Genomic DNA, 8,678 nt, shown 5'->3' with positions numbered 1-8,678 from the left:
AGGCTCATGAGAATCCTAGGGCCTTCTCTTGCATCTTTGGCCCAATCTTCTTGGAGTCTTCTATCCAATGTCCTTGGGGGGTAGGATTGCATTAATTAGCTAAATGAATTACCACATCAGTTGACTGCAAAGGACCAAGAGATAGAGAATTAAAAATAGACAAAGGCATAACACTAACAGAAGCTCCTAAATCTAGCATGACATTGTCAAACTTACTGTTCGCTATAATACAAGGTATGCTGAATGTACCTGGATCTTTACATTTTTCAGGGATTTGGGGAACAGATATACCAATCAGTGCGGAGACATTTCTGCCCATACTAATTCTTTCACTTCCTTTAAGCTTCCGCTTATTAGTGCATAGCTCCTTCAAGAATTTAACATATCTTGGAATTTGCTTTATTGCATCCAGCAGAGGTATGTTTACCTCTACTTTTCTAAATGTTTCCAAGATCTCCTTCTCTGCCACTTTCATTTTTTTGTTGGAAATTGCTCTTGGAGGGAATGGAAGAGGGATATGCTGCTTCTCCTTAGATTCCCATGCATAGAAATTTTTAGGTAACTTACTCTTTAAATTTTTGTCATCATCTTTTTCTGGAGTAGAGTGAGGTTGGGCAGTTTCATTTGCGGATGAGGAAGATGTTGTTGGTTGAGGTTCTTGACACTGTTTTCCCGACCTCAATGCAATGGCACTCACATTTTTGGGATTTTGGACAGATTGAGAAGGTAATCTGTCAGAATTCTGGGACTGTTGTTGATTTAACTGTGTAGCCAATTGTCCCATCTGATTAGTTAAGCTCTGAATGGAGGCTCTAGTCTCTTGTTGAAACTGCATGTTTTGTATTGTCATTTTCCTCACAAGTTCTTCAAGGGAAGGTTACGGAGGAGCCTCAACTGTTTGCTGTTTCTGGGGCTATTGCTGTTGTTGCTGCTGGATTGGTGGAGGAATGTATGGTCTACTTGGGCCAACAACATTTTGAAAATAAGGTTGTTGTTGTTGTTGCTGCTGTTGTGAAGGATTCGACCATCTAAGGTTGGGATGATTCCTCCACCCGGGATTGTACCTGTTGCAGGAGAGGTCATAATTGTTCTGTTGTGGCTGATTTTGCTGCTGAGGTTGAGGAGGTCTGTTGTAGATGTTTGCAGCATAAGCTTTAGGCTGTTTAATTGCTTCAGATTGTTGCACAGAAGGGCAAAGGTCTGTGTGGTGGTCGACAGAGGAGCATAAACCACAGAGTCTGGCGACAGGTGCAGATTTTTGATTCATGGCCAGTTGAGTTACCAGGTTAACCAAGGCATCTAGTTTACCTTTAAGCTTCTTAGTCTCAGCTGATGAAGACGAATTCGTGGCTACTTCATGCACTCCTCTAATGACAATAGCATCACTTCTAGCACTAAATTGCTGGGAGTTTGAAGCCATCTTCTCAATTAAATTTTTGGCTTCAGCAGGAGTCATGTCTCTAAGGGCTCCACCACCACTGGCAGCATCTATCATGCTTCTCTCCATGTTACTGAGTCCTTCATAAAAATATTGGAGGAGAAGCTTCTCAGAAATCTGGTGGTGAGGACAACTGGCACATAGTTTCTTGAATCTCTCCCAGTATTCATATAAGCTCTCTCCACTGAGTTGTCTAATGCCTGAAATATCCTTTCTGATGGTCGGGGTCCTGGAAGCAGGGGAAATTTTTTCTAAGAATACTCTCTTGAGGTCATCCCAGCTCGTGATGGACCATGGAGCAAGGTAATAAAGCCAGTCCTTTGCCACTCCCTCTAAAGAATGAGGAAAGGCCTTCAAAAATATGTGATCCCCCTGGACATCTGGGGGTCTCATGGTGGAGCAGACAATATGGAATTCTTTCAGATGTTTGTGCGGGTCTTCACCTGCAAGGCCATGAAACTTTGGAAGCAAATGGATCAGTCCAGTTTTAAGAACATATGGGACATCCTCATCAGGGTATTGGATGCATAAGCTTTCGTAGGTGAAATCAGGTGCAGCCATTTCCCTTAGAGTCCTCTCATAGGGTGGAGGTTGTGCCATGTTCTCAGAATGTTCAAAATCAGAATGCTCAAAAAATTAATGCTCAAAATCACCAATAACATAATGCTCAGGATGCTCAAAAGGTACTAAATGATGTCTAACTAATCTATGAAATGTCCTATCTATCTCAGGATCAAAGGGTTGTAAGTCAGATGGATGGCCTCTAGTCATATACTATATTCAGCATGCACAACTAGTTGCCTTCTTATGCAAGTAACTGTGTAGGTTTGAACTACAGCTACCATTAAATGATATCCAAATGACTTGAAATTTTGTGAGAAACCTTATAAGAGGATGAGAAGATAGCACAAAAAATTTCAAACAAAAATTCAAAGTCTAACTATAGAAGCTAAAAATGATAAGTTAAGAAAAATAAGAGAATAATACTTGGAAAATAAAAAACTTTTGACAGAATCGCAATTTTTGGAAGAAGGAGACCTCAGCCAGCCTATGGCAGGATGCCACAACATGGGAAAATTTTTTCTACCCCAAATACATATATAATAATTGCGATTCTGATAACCGGAGCAAAAGTTATGGCCATTTGAAGTTTTGACAAAAATCAAATTTGCTACTTTTTTGGAGCTTTCAAATCTGACCAAACTAAGGGCTCCAGCTATTTTTCCCACAAAATATGGATCAAAAGAAGTGACCACAAAAAAATTCAGCCAAAAATAACAACTATAGCTACCAAAACAAAAAATCCCAATTAATTCAGCAAGGGTGGTCTCCAAAATGTGTCGCTAAGGGATTTCCACTACTACCCTGTTTTCCAGTTCAACAAAAGTGGTCGCTAAATCCGTCGCAAATCACTATTCACAGCAAAACACAAAACTGAAACAGGGGTAGCACTGAACAAAAAAACTAAAATAGAACACCACACTAAACAAAATAACAAGACTCTAAACACACTTAACGCAACACAAACACAACACTAACACACACTAACACAACACACGAAAACATAAAACAACTAAACATAAAACACGAATTACTAGCTATTATGAATCTTTGGACACTGCTCCTCGGAAATGGTGTCAAATTTGATCGAGGTCGTACCCGAATCAAATAAACATTAAAATGTAGTAATTAGGAAGTGATCCTAGGTCGTTTCCCAACGAGCAATGATAAACCAAATGTTCATAACAGAGAAAATATAAGAATTAGAAAATATAAGAATTAAAATACGTTGCTTCCCCTTGATTCACAAGCAAGTCTCTTATCCTAGGTTGTGAGAATTTATCCCTTATCAGTTTAACCACTTAATCCAACCCTAAATTAAATTACTAAGTGAAATTTAACATAAGGCATTCATTATGTGATTAAGAAACACATACACCAATTACTCATAAACGATCATTAAGCATGAACGTAAATTAAGTGCAGAGACAATTAATCAAGCACTAAGCATGCATGAATTAATAGCAACAAATTTAGAGTAATTAGTGAAGAGGAAAAACTGAACACAATTTAGCAATAATAATAGAACCTCAAAGAGAACTGTGCTTGATCCTCAAGAGAAAACAACGCTGGGGACTTAGCCTTCCATTAATCAATAGAGAACGAAATTTTATTGATATAACTAAAAGTCAGAACTGGAATTGCGAAAAACGAAAAAAAGGAGAAAGAGCAGAGAGAAGGCCTAAACTAGAACCTTGGTGCTGTTATATAGTTTTCCAGCCACAAAGCTTACAAATCTGTTTTAAATCCAAGCCCATTAAAAAAATAAAATAAAATCTAGATAAGATAATATAAGATAAGATCTAAATGAAATAATATCTAGATGAGATCTGTCGCAACCTACCCTTCGGCGGGAGGGCGACGCGTGACTCGCGGGATGCGTGTTCCACGAAAGGAATACGCGCGGAGTCGCCACCAACGTTTATTTGAGGAAAACGTCGGAAAAACCGGAAAAGACACGATCTACGAACTTTTAAGTGAAAGGTTCGGGAGTTGTATTTACGCGCGGGGAAGGTATTAGCACCCCACACGTCCGTCACAAGGGACGGCAGCCTTTAATCGAATGTGCAAACATGACTTTGATTTTTACGTTCCCTTTTATGTCCTTATATCCTTTATACCCTTTTTATATTTTTTCTCTTTTAGTGGTCGACAAGGGTGTTTCCCTTTGCTCCTACGTATTCCTCAATTTGCGATGAGGAAATCAGACCTACGTAGTTCTTTCGGAACAAAGTGTTTGGTTAAGTTGTTTTTTTATCTTTTTGCAAGATATATTTTGATTTGAACAAAAAGGTCATTTGAGGTGTTGGACCATTAAATGATCTTTTGATTTTGAAAGGAGAGAAACGTTAAGGCATTGGACCATTAACGATCTCTTGTTTTTGAAAGGAGAGAAACGTTAAGGCATTTGGACCATTAACGATCTCTTGGGGTGGTCGACAAAAGCGGGGCTTTTGCTCCTACGTATCCTCAATTGCGATGAGGAAATCAGACCTACGTAGTTCTTGCAAAAGCGGTAAAGTCACATGTTGATTTTATGCTTTTGAACGGTCCATGTTAACCGATAAAAGCAAAGAGGACCGTTTAAGGCGTTGGACCTTAAAACGGTTTTTAGTGATTTTTCGGAAAAAAAACTTGATTTGTGAGTTGATTTTAGTCTTAGTTTCACTTTGGTTATTAATCAATTCATTCAAGGAAACTTCCAAAGAAAAACGTCCGATTGATTTTTTATTATTTTATTCAAAGATATTTTGATTATTTTATTATTATTTTTCAAGATATTTTGATTATTTTATTATTATTTTACTTTTTTTGGTTTAACCGAGGTTATAGCGTGAACGATCGGTTAGATTTCGTTTTAACAGTGATTAAACGAGATTACAACACAAATGATCGGTTGAAATTCATTTTATCATTTATTAGACGAGAAAACGGCTTAAATAAATGGTTAAAGCACGTTAAAAACGGAAGAAAAGAAAACTGAAAGTAAACGAAATTAAAGTGAAAGTACACAAAACAAGAAATGAATTGAAAGTCTTGGATTCGAAAACTTACCCGTTGAAGAACGAAGAACGAACGAAGAACGGATGAAGAACGGTGAAGAACGATGAAGAATTTCCACAGAATCGCTTACGGAAGCGTTTCGGAAGCGCCTCGGCTTAGATTTTCTTCACGGAAACAATTTTTCCAAGCAAATTCGAAAGAGAGAGAAGTGCCAAAGGGGCTGAACATTTTGAAACAGCTCCCCCCTCCCCTATTTATAGAAAAAAAGGGAGGTGCTTGCCGCCCAAAGACTTAATGAAGAAGATTTCTAAGCGCACCCGAATTACTAAGTTCACCCCCTTTTCGTATTTTACGGAAAAGTTACGGAAGCCTTACGGAACTGTTTTCGAATTTGATTTTCATCTTTTTTCTCTTCCCTTTCACCAATGTTAAGTGGAATATGCTTACTCAAGGTTTTCGGAAATTTTACGGAAGTATTACGGAAGCCGCGGAAGCCCCAAAAACCATTTTTCAAAAACGTGGAGGAGCTTGCCGCCCAGTTGCTTCCTCCTTGCGGATTACATAATCATCCCCTTTTTGACTTACGGAATGTTACAGAATCTCACTTAATTATGCAACGATGCTTCCATTTGATTTCCGGTGTGTCACGGAAACTTACGGATTGTGCATCAATATTTTTTGGTTTTTCGGCATGTCCTGGAATTTCACAAATTGCCTAATGATGGATGCCAAGCACCTCACAAGGACCAAAGAAAGGTCGCATGTCATCAAGCAAAGGTCCCCGAACGAAATTAGGGTATGACAAGATCAAATCTAAATATCTAGATAAGATAAAGTCTAGATAAGATAAAATTTTGTAGAATAAAATAATCTGCCCTCTTCAAGTCCAAGCCCAATTCTGGATTCAAGCCCAATGCTTCCTTAGTTCCTAAAATTAGATTAAAAACATCAAATTAGCTGAATGGACCCAAATAATAAAACTGCCTAATTAATTTGACAATTAAGATTAATCAGTACTTAAAATGGTGCCAAAAGGGTTAAGAAATAGGAGAAAATAATGGCACATTAATTAGTCTCATAAAAAACAGCATGAATATATTCTTCAATAATCATAGTTCTTTTGTTATAAATTCTAAAAGCTTTACTATTTGAGGAATAGCCAAGGAATATACCTTCATATGATTTTGCATCAAACTTACCTAAGTTGTCTTTCCCATTGTTTAACACAAAACACTTGCATCCAAAAACATGAAAATGAGAAATGTTTGGTTTTCTTCCTTCGTACAATTCATATGGTGTTTTCTTTAAGATAGGTCTAATTAAAGCTCTATTCATTATATAGCATGCAGTATCAACAGCTTCAACCCAGAAATACTTAGGAAGATTTGTACCATTAAGCAAAGTTCTGGTCATTTCTTCTAAAGATCTATTTTTCCTCTCAACTAGTCCATTTTGTTGAGGGGTTCTAGGTGTAGAAAAATTGTGTTCAATACCATTTTCATCACAAAATAATTCAAAATCTTTATTTTCAATTTCTCCTCCATGATCACTCCTAATGGATGCAATGTTAAGATTTTTCTTGTTTTCAATGAGTTTAGCAAGTTTCTTAAAAGCATGAAAAACATCTCTTTTGTGAGTAAGAAATAATGTCCATGTGAATCTTGAATAATCATCAACTATAACAAGGGCATAATAATTTCCACCAAAACACATGGTTCTAGAAGGACCAAAGAGATTCATGTGCAAAAGTTGTGAGGATTGAGTGGTAGAAACAATATTTTTTTATTTGAAAGAGACCCTTATTTGTTTTCCTTTTTTACATGCATCACATAATCTATCTTTTTCAAATCTAAGTTTTGGTAACCTAATTACTAAATCTTTAGAAATTAATTTATATAAATGTTCCATATTTATATGAGCAATTGTCCTATGTCATAACCATGAATCGTTATCTTTGCTTAAAAAGCATTGAACATAATTTGATGTTTTATCTAAATTTATCATGTATACATTATTAGTTCTATATCCTATATGTTTTATATTCTTGTCATGTTTATTTTCAATAAAACAATTATGAGAATCAAATGATACTAGAAAGCCTTTATAACATAATTGGCTAACACTTAGTAAACTATGCTTGAGACCATCAACAAGTAAAACATTTTCAATGGAGGTAGATGGATTCATACCTATTTTTCTTACTCTAAGTATTTTACATTTGTTGTTGTCACCATAAGTCACATGTCCACTATTCTTGGGAGATATATGAGTAAATTTTGATGTATCTCCCGTCATGTGTTTAGAGCATCCGCTATCAATGTACCAATTTTTCTTCAAGAAATCCTCTTCTTCGCTTTCATAGTTTTTGGCCATGAGACTTAGATTCACGACTTCATTTTCTGAATCTTCAGATAAATCTAAATCATTATCTTCCCAAGTGATGTAAGCTTTCTTTGCTTTCTTGTCTTTGAAGGCTTTCTTGTCAGATTTTTCCATTCTTATCTTGAAACTAAGGCAATCAACTCTTAGATGTTCAGGTTGATTACATTCATAGCACTTTGGAACATGTGAATGTATGTATACATGATTTTGATGATGTCAAAGAAGAATCTAACAAGGCTGCTTCAAATGATAAGCATTTGCTTCAAGAATAATTCAAGATTGCTTCAACAAACAAAGCCTTGTTTCAAGATTCACTAAAGACCAAGCCTTGCCTTAAGACAAAGTGCTTTCAAGACATGCAAGGCTCTGGTAATCGATTACCAGGAAGTGTAACCGATTACCAGAAGACAGGGTTGAGAAATAGTTGTTGAAAAAGGTTTTGAATTTGAATTTTCAACATGTAATCGATTACCATATGTCTGTAATCGATTACCAGCAACGAAACTTTGGAAATTCAAATTCAAAAGTCATAACCCTTCAAATTATAACTGTGTAATCGATTACACAAACATTGTAATCGATTACCAGTGGAAAGTTTTCAGAAAATCTGCCAACAGTCACATCTTTTCATTAGATTTGTGAATGGTCATCAAAGGCCTATAAATAGGTGACTTGGGCACGAATTTTATGCAGAGAGTTTTGCTTGACAAAAATGTCTTATCCTCTCAAAAGACAATGAGAGAGATTCCAAAAGAACTTCATTGTCAAATGCTCTCTCAAAAGAAATCCTTGGCCAAACACTTGCAAAATCTATAAGGATTCCTACATGATCTTTATTGTAATATTCTTCTCTTGAAGAGAGAATTCTTCTTTCATTCTTCTTATTCAATAAGATAGATTAAGAGACTGTGAGTCTCTTGTTGTAAAGGATTCCTGAACACAAGGGATGGGTTGTCCATGTGTGGTTCAAACTTTGTAATGGATTTTACAAAGATAGTGGAAATCTCAAGTGGGTTGCTTGAGTACTAGACGTAGGCACGGGCTGTGGCCGAACCAGTATAAAACTGTGTTTGCATTCTCTCTTCCCTTATCTTATTTATTTTGTTGCAATCAATTGTGTCTTGCATGTTTAAAGAACATTGTTAAATTGATTGTTGTTACTTCTTCTGTATTCTAAGCCTATCCCTCTTAAGATTATTGAGGCCACAAGGTCCAACAAGTGGTATCAGAGCAGGATTCTTGTATAAAGTTTAAAAACTTCAAGAATAGATATGGCCTCATCCAAATTTCCATT

General features: G+C 36.4%; 1 non-coding gene across 1 annotated transcript; it reads left to right on the top strand.

Moving 5' to 3' along the window:
- The first annotated feature begins 1,553 nt into the window (after positions 1-1,553).
- LOC114368833 lies at positions 1,554-1,660 on the top strand. Its single transcript, XR_003657431.1, has one exon. It is a non-coding gene; the product is annotated as a small nucleolar RNA R71 (small nucleolar RNA).
- The last annotated feature ends 7,018 nt before the right edge of the window (positions 1,661-8,678 follow it).

The sequence above is a fragment of the Glycine soja genome, chromosome 1, assembly GCF_004193775.1.
Source record: "Glycine soja cultivar W05 chromosome 1, ASM419377v2, whole genome shotgun sequence".
Lineage (NCBI taxonomy): Eukaryota > Viridiplantae > Streptophyta > Magnoliopsida > Fabales > Fabaceae > Glycine > Glycine soja.
This window is presented reverse-complemented; position numbering and strand designations above follow the sequence as displayed.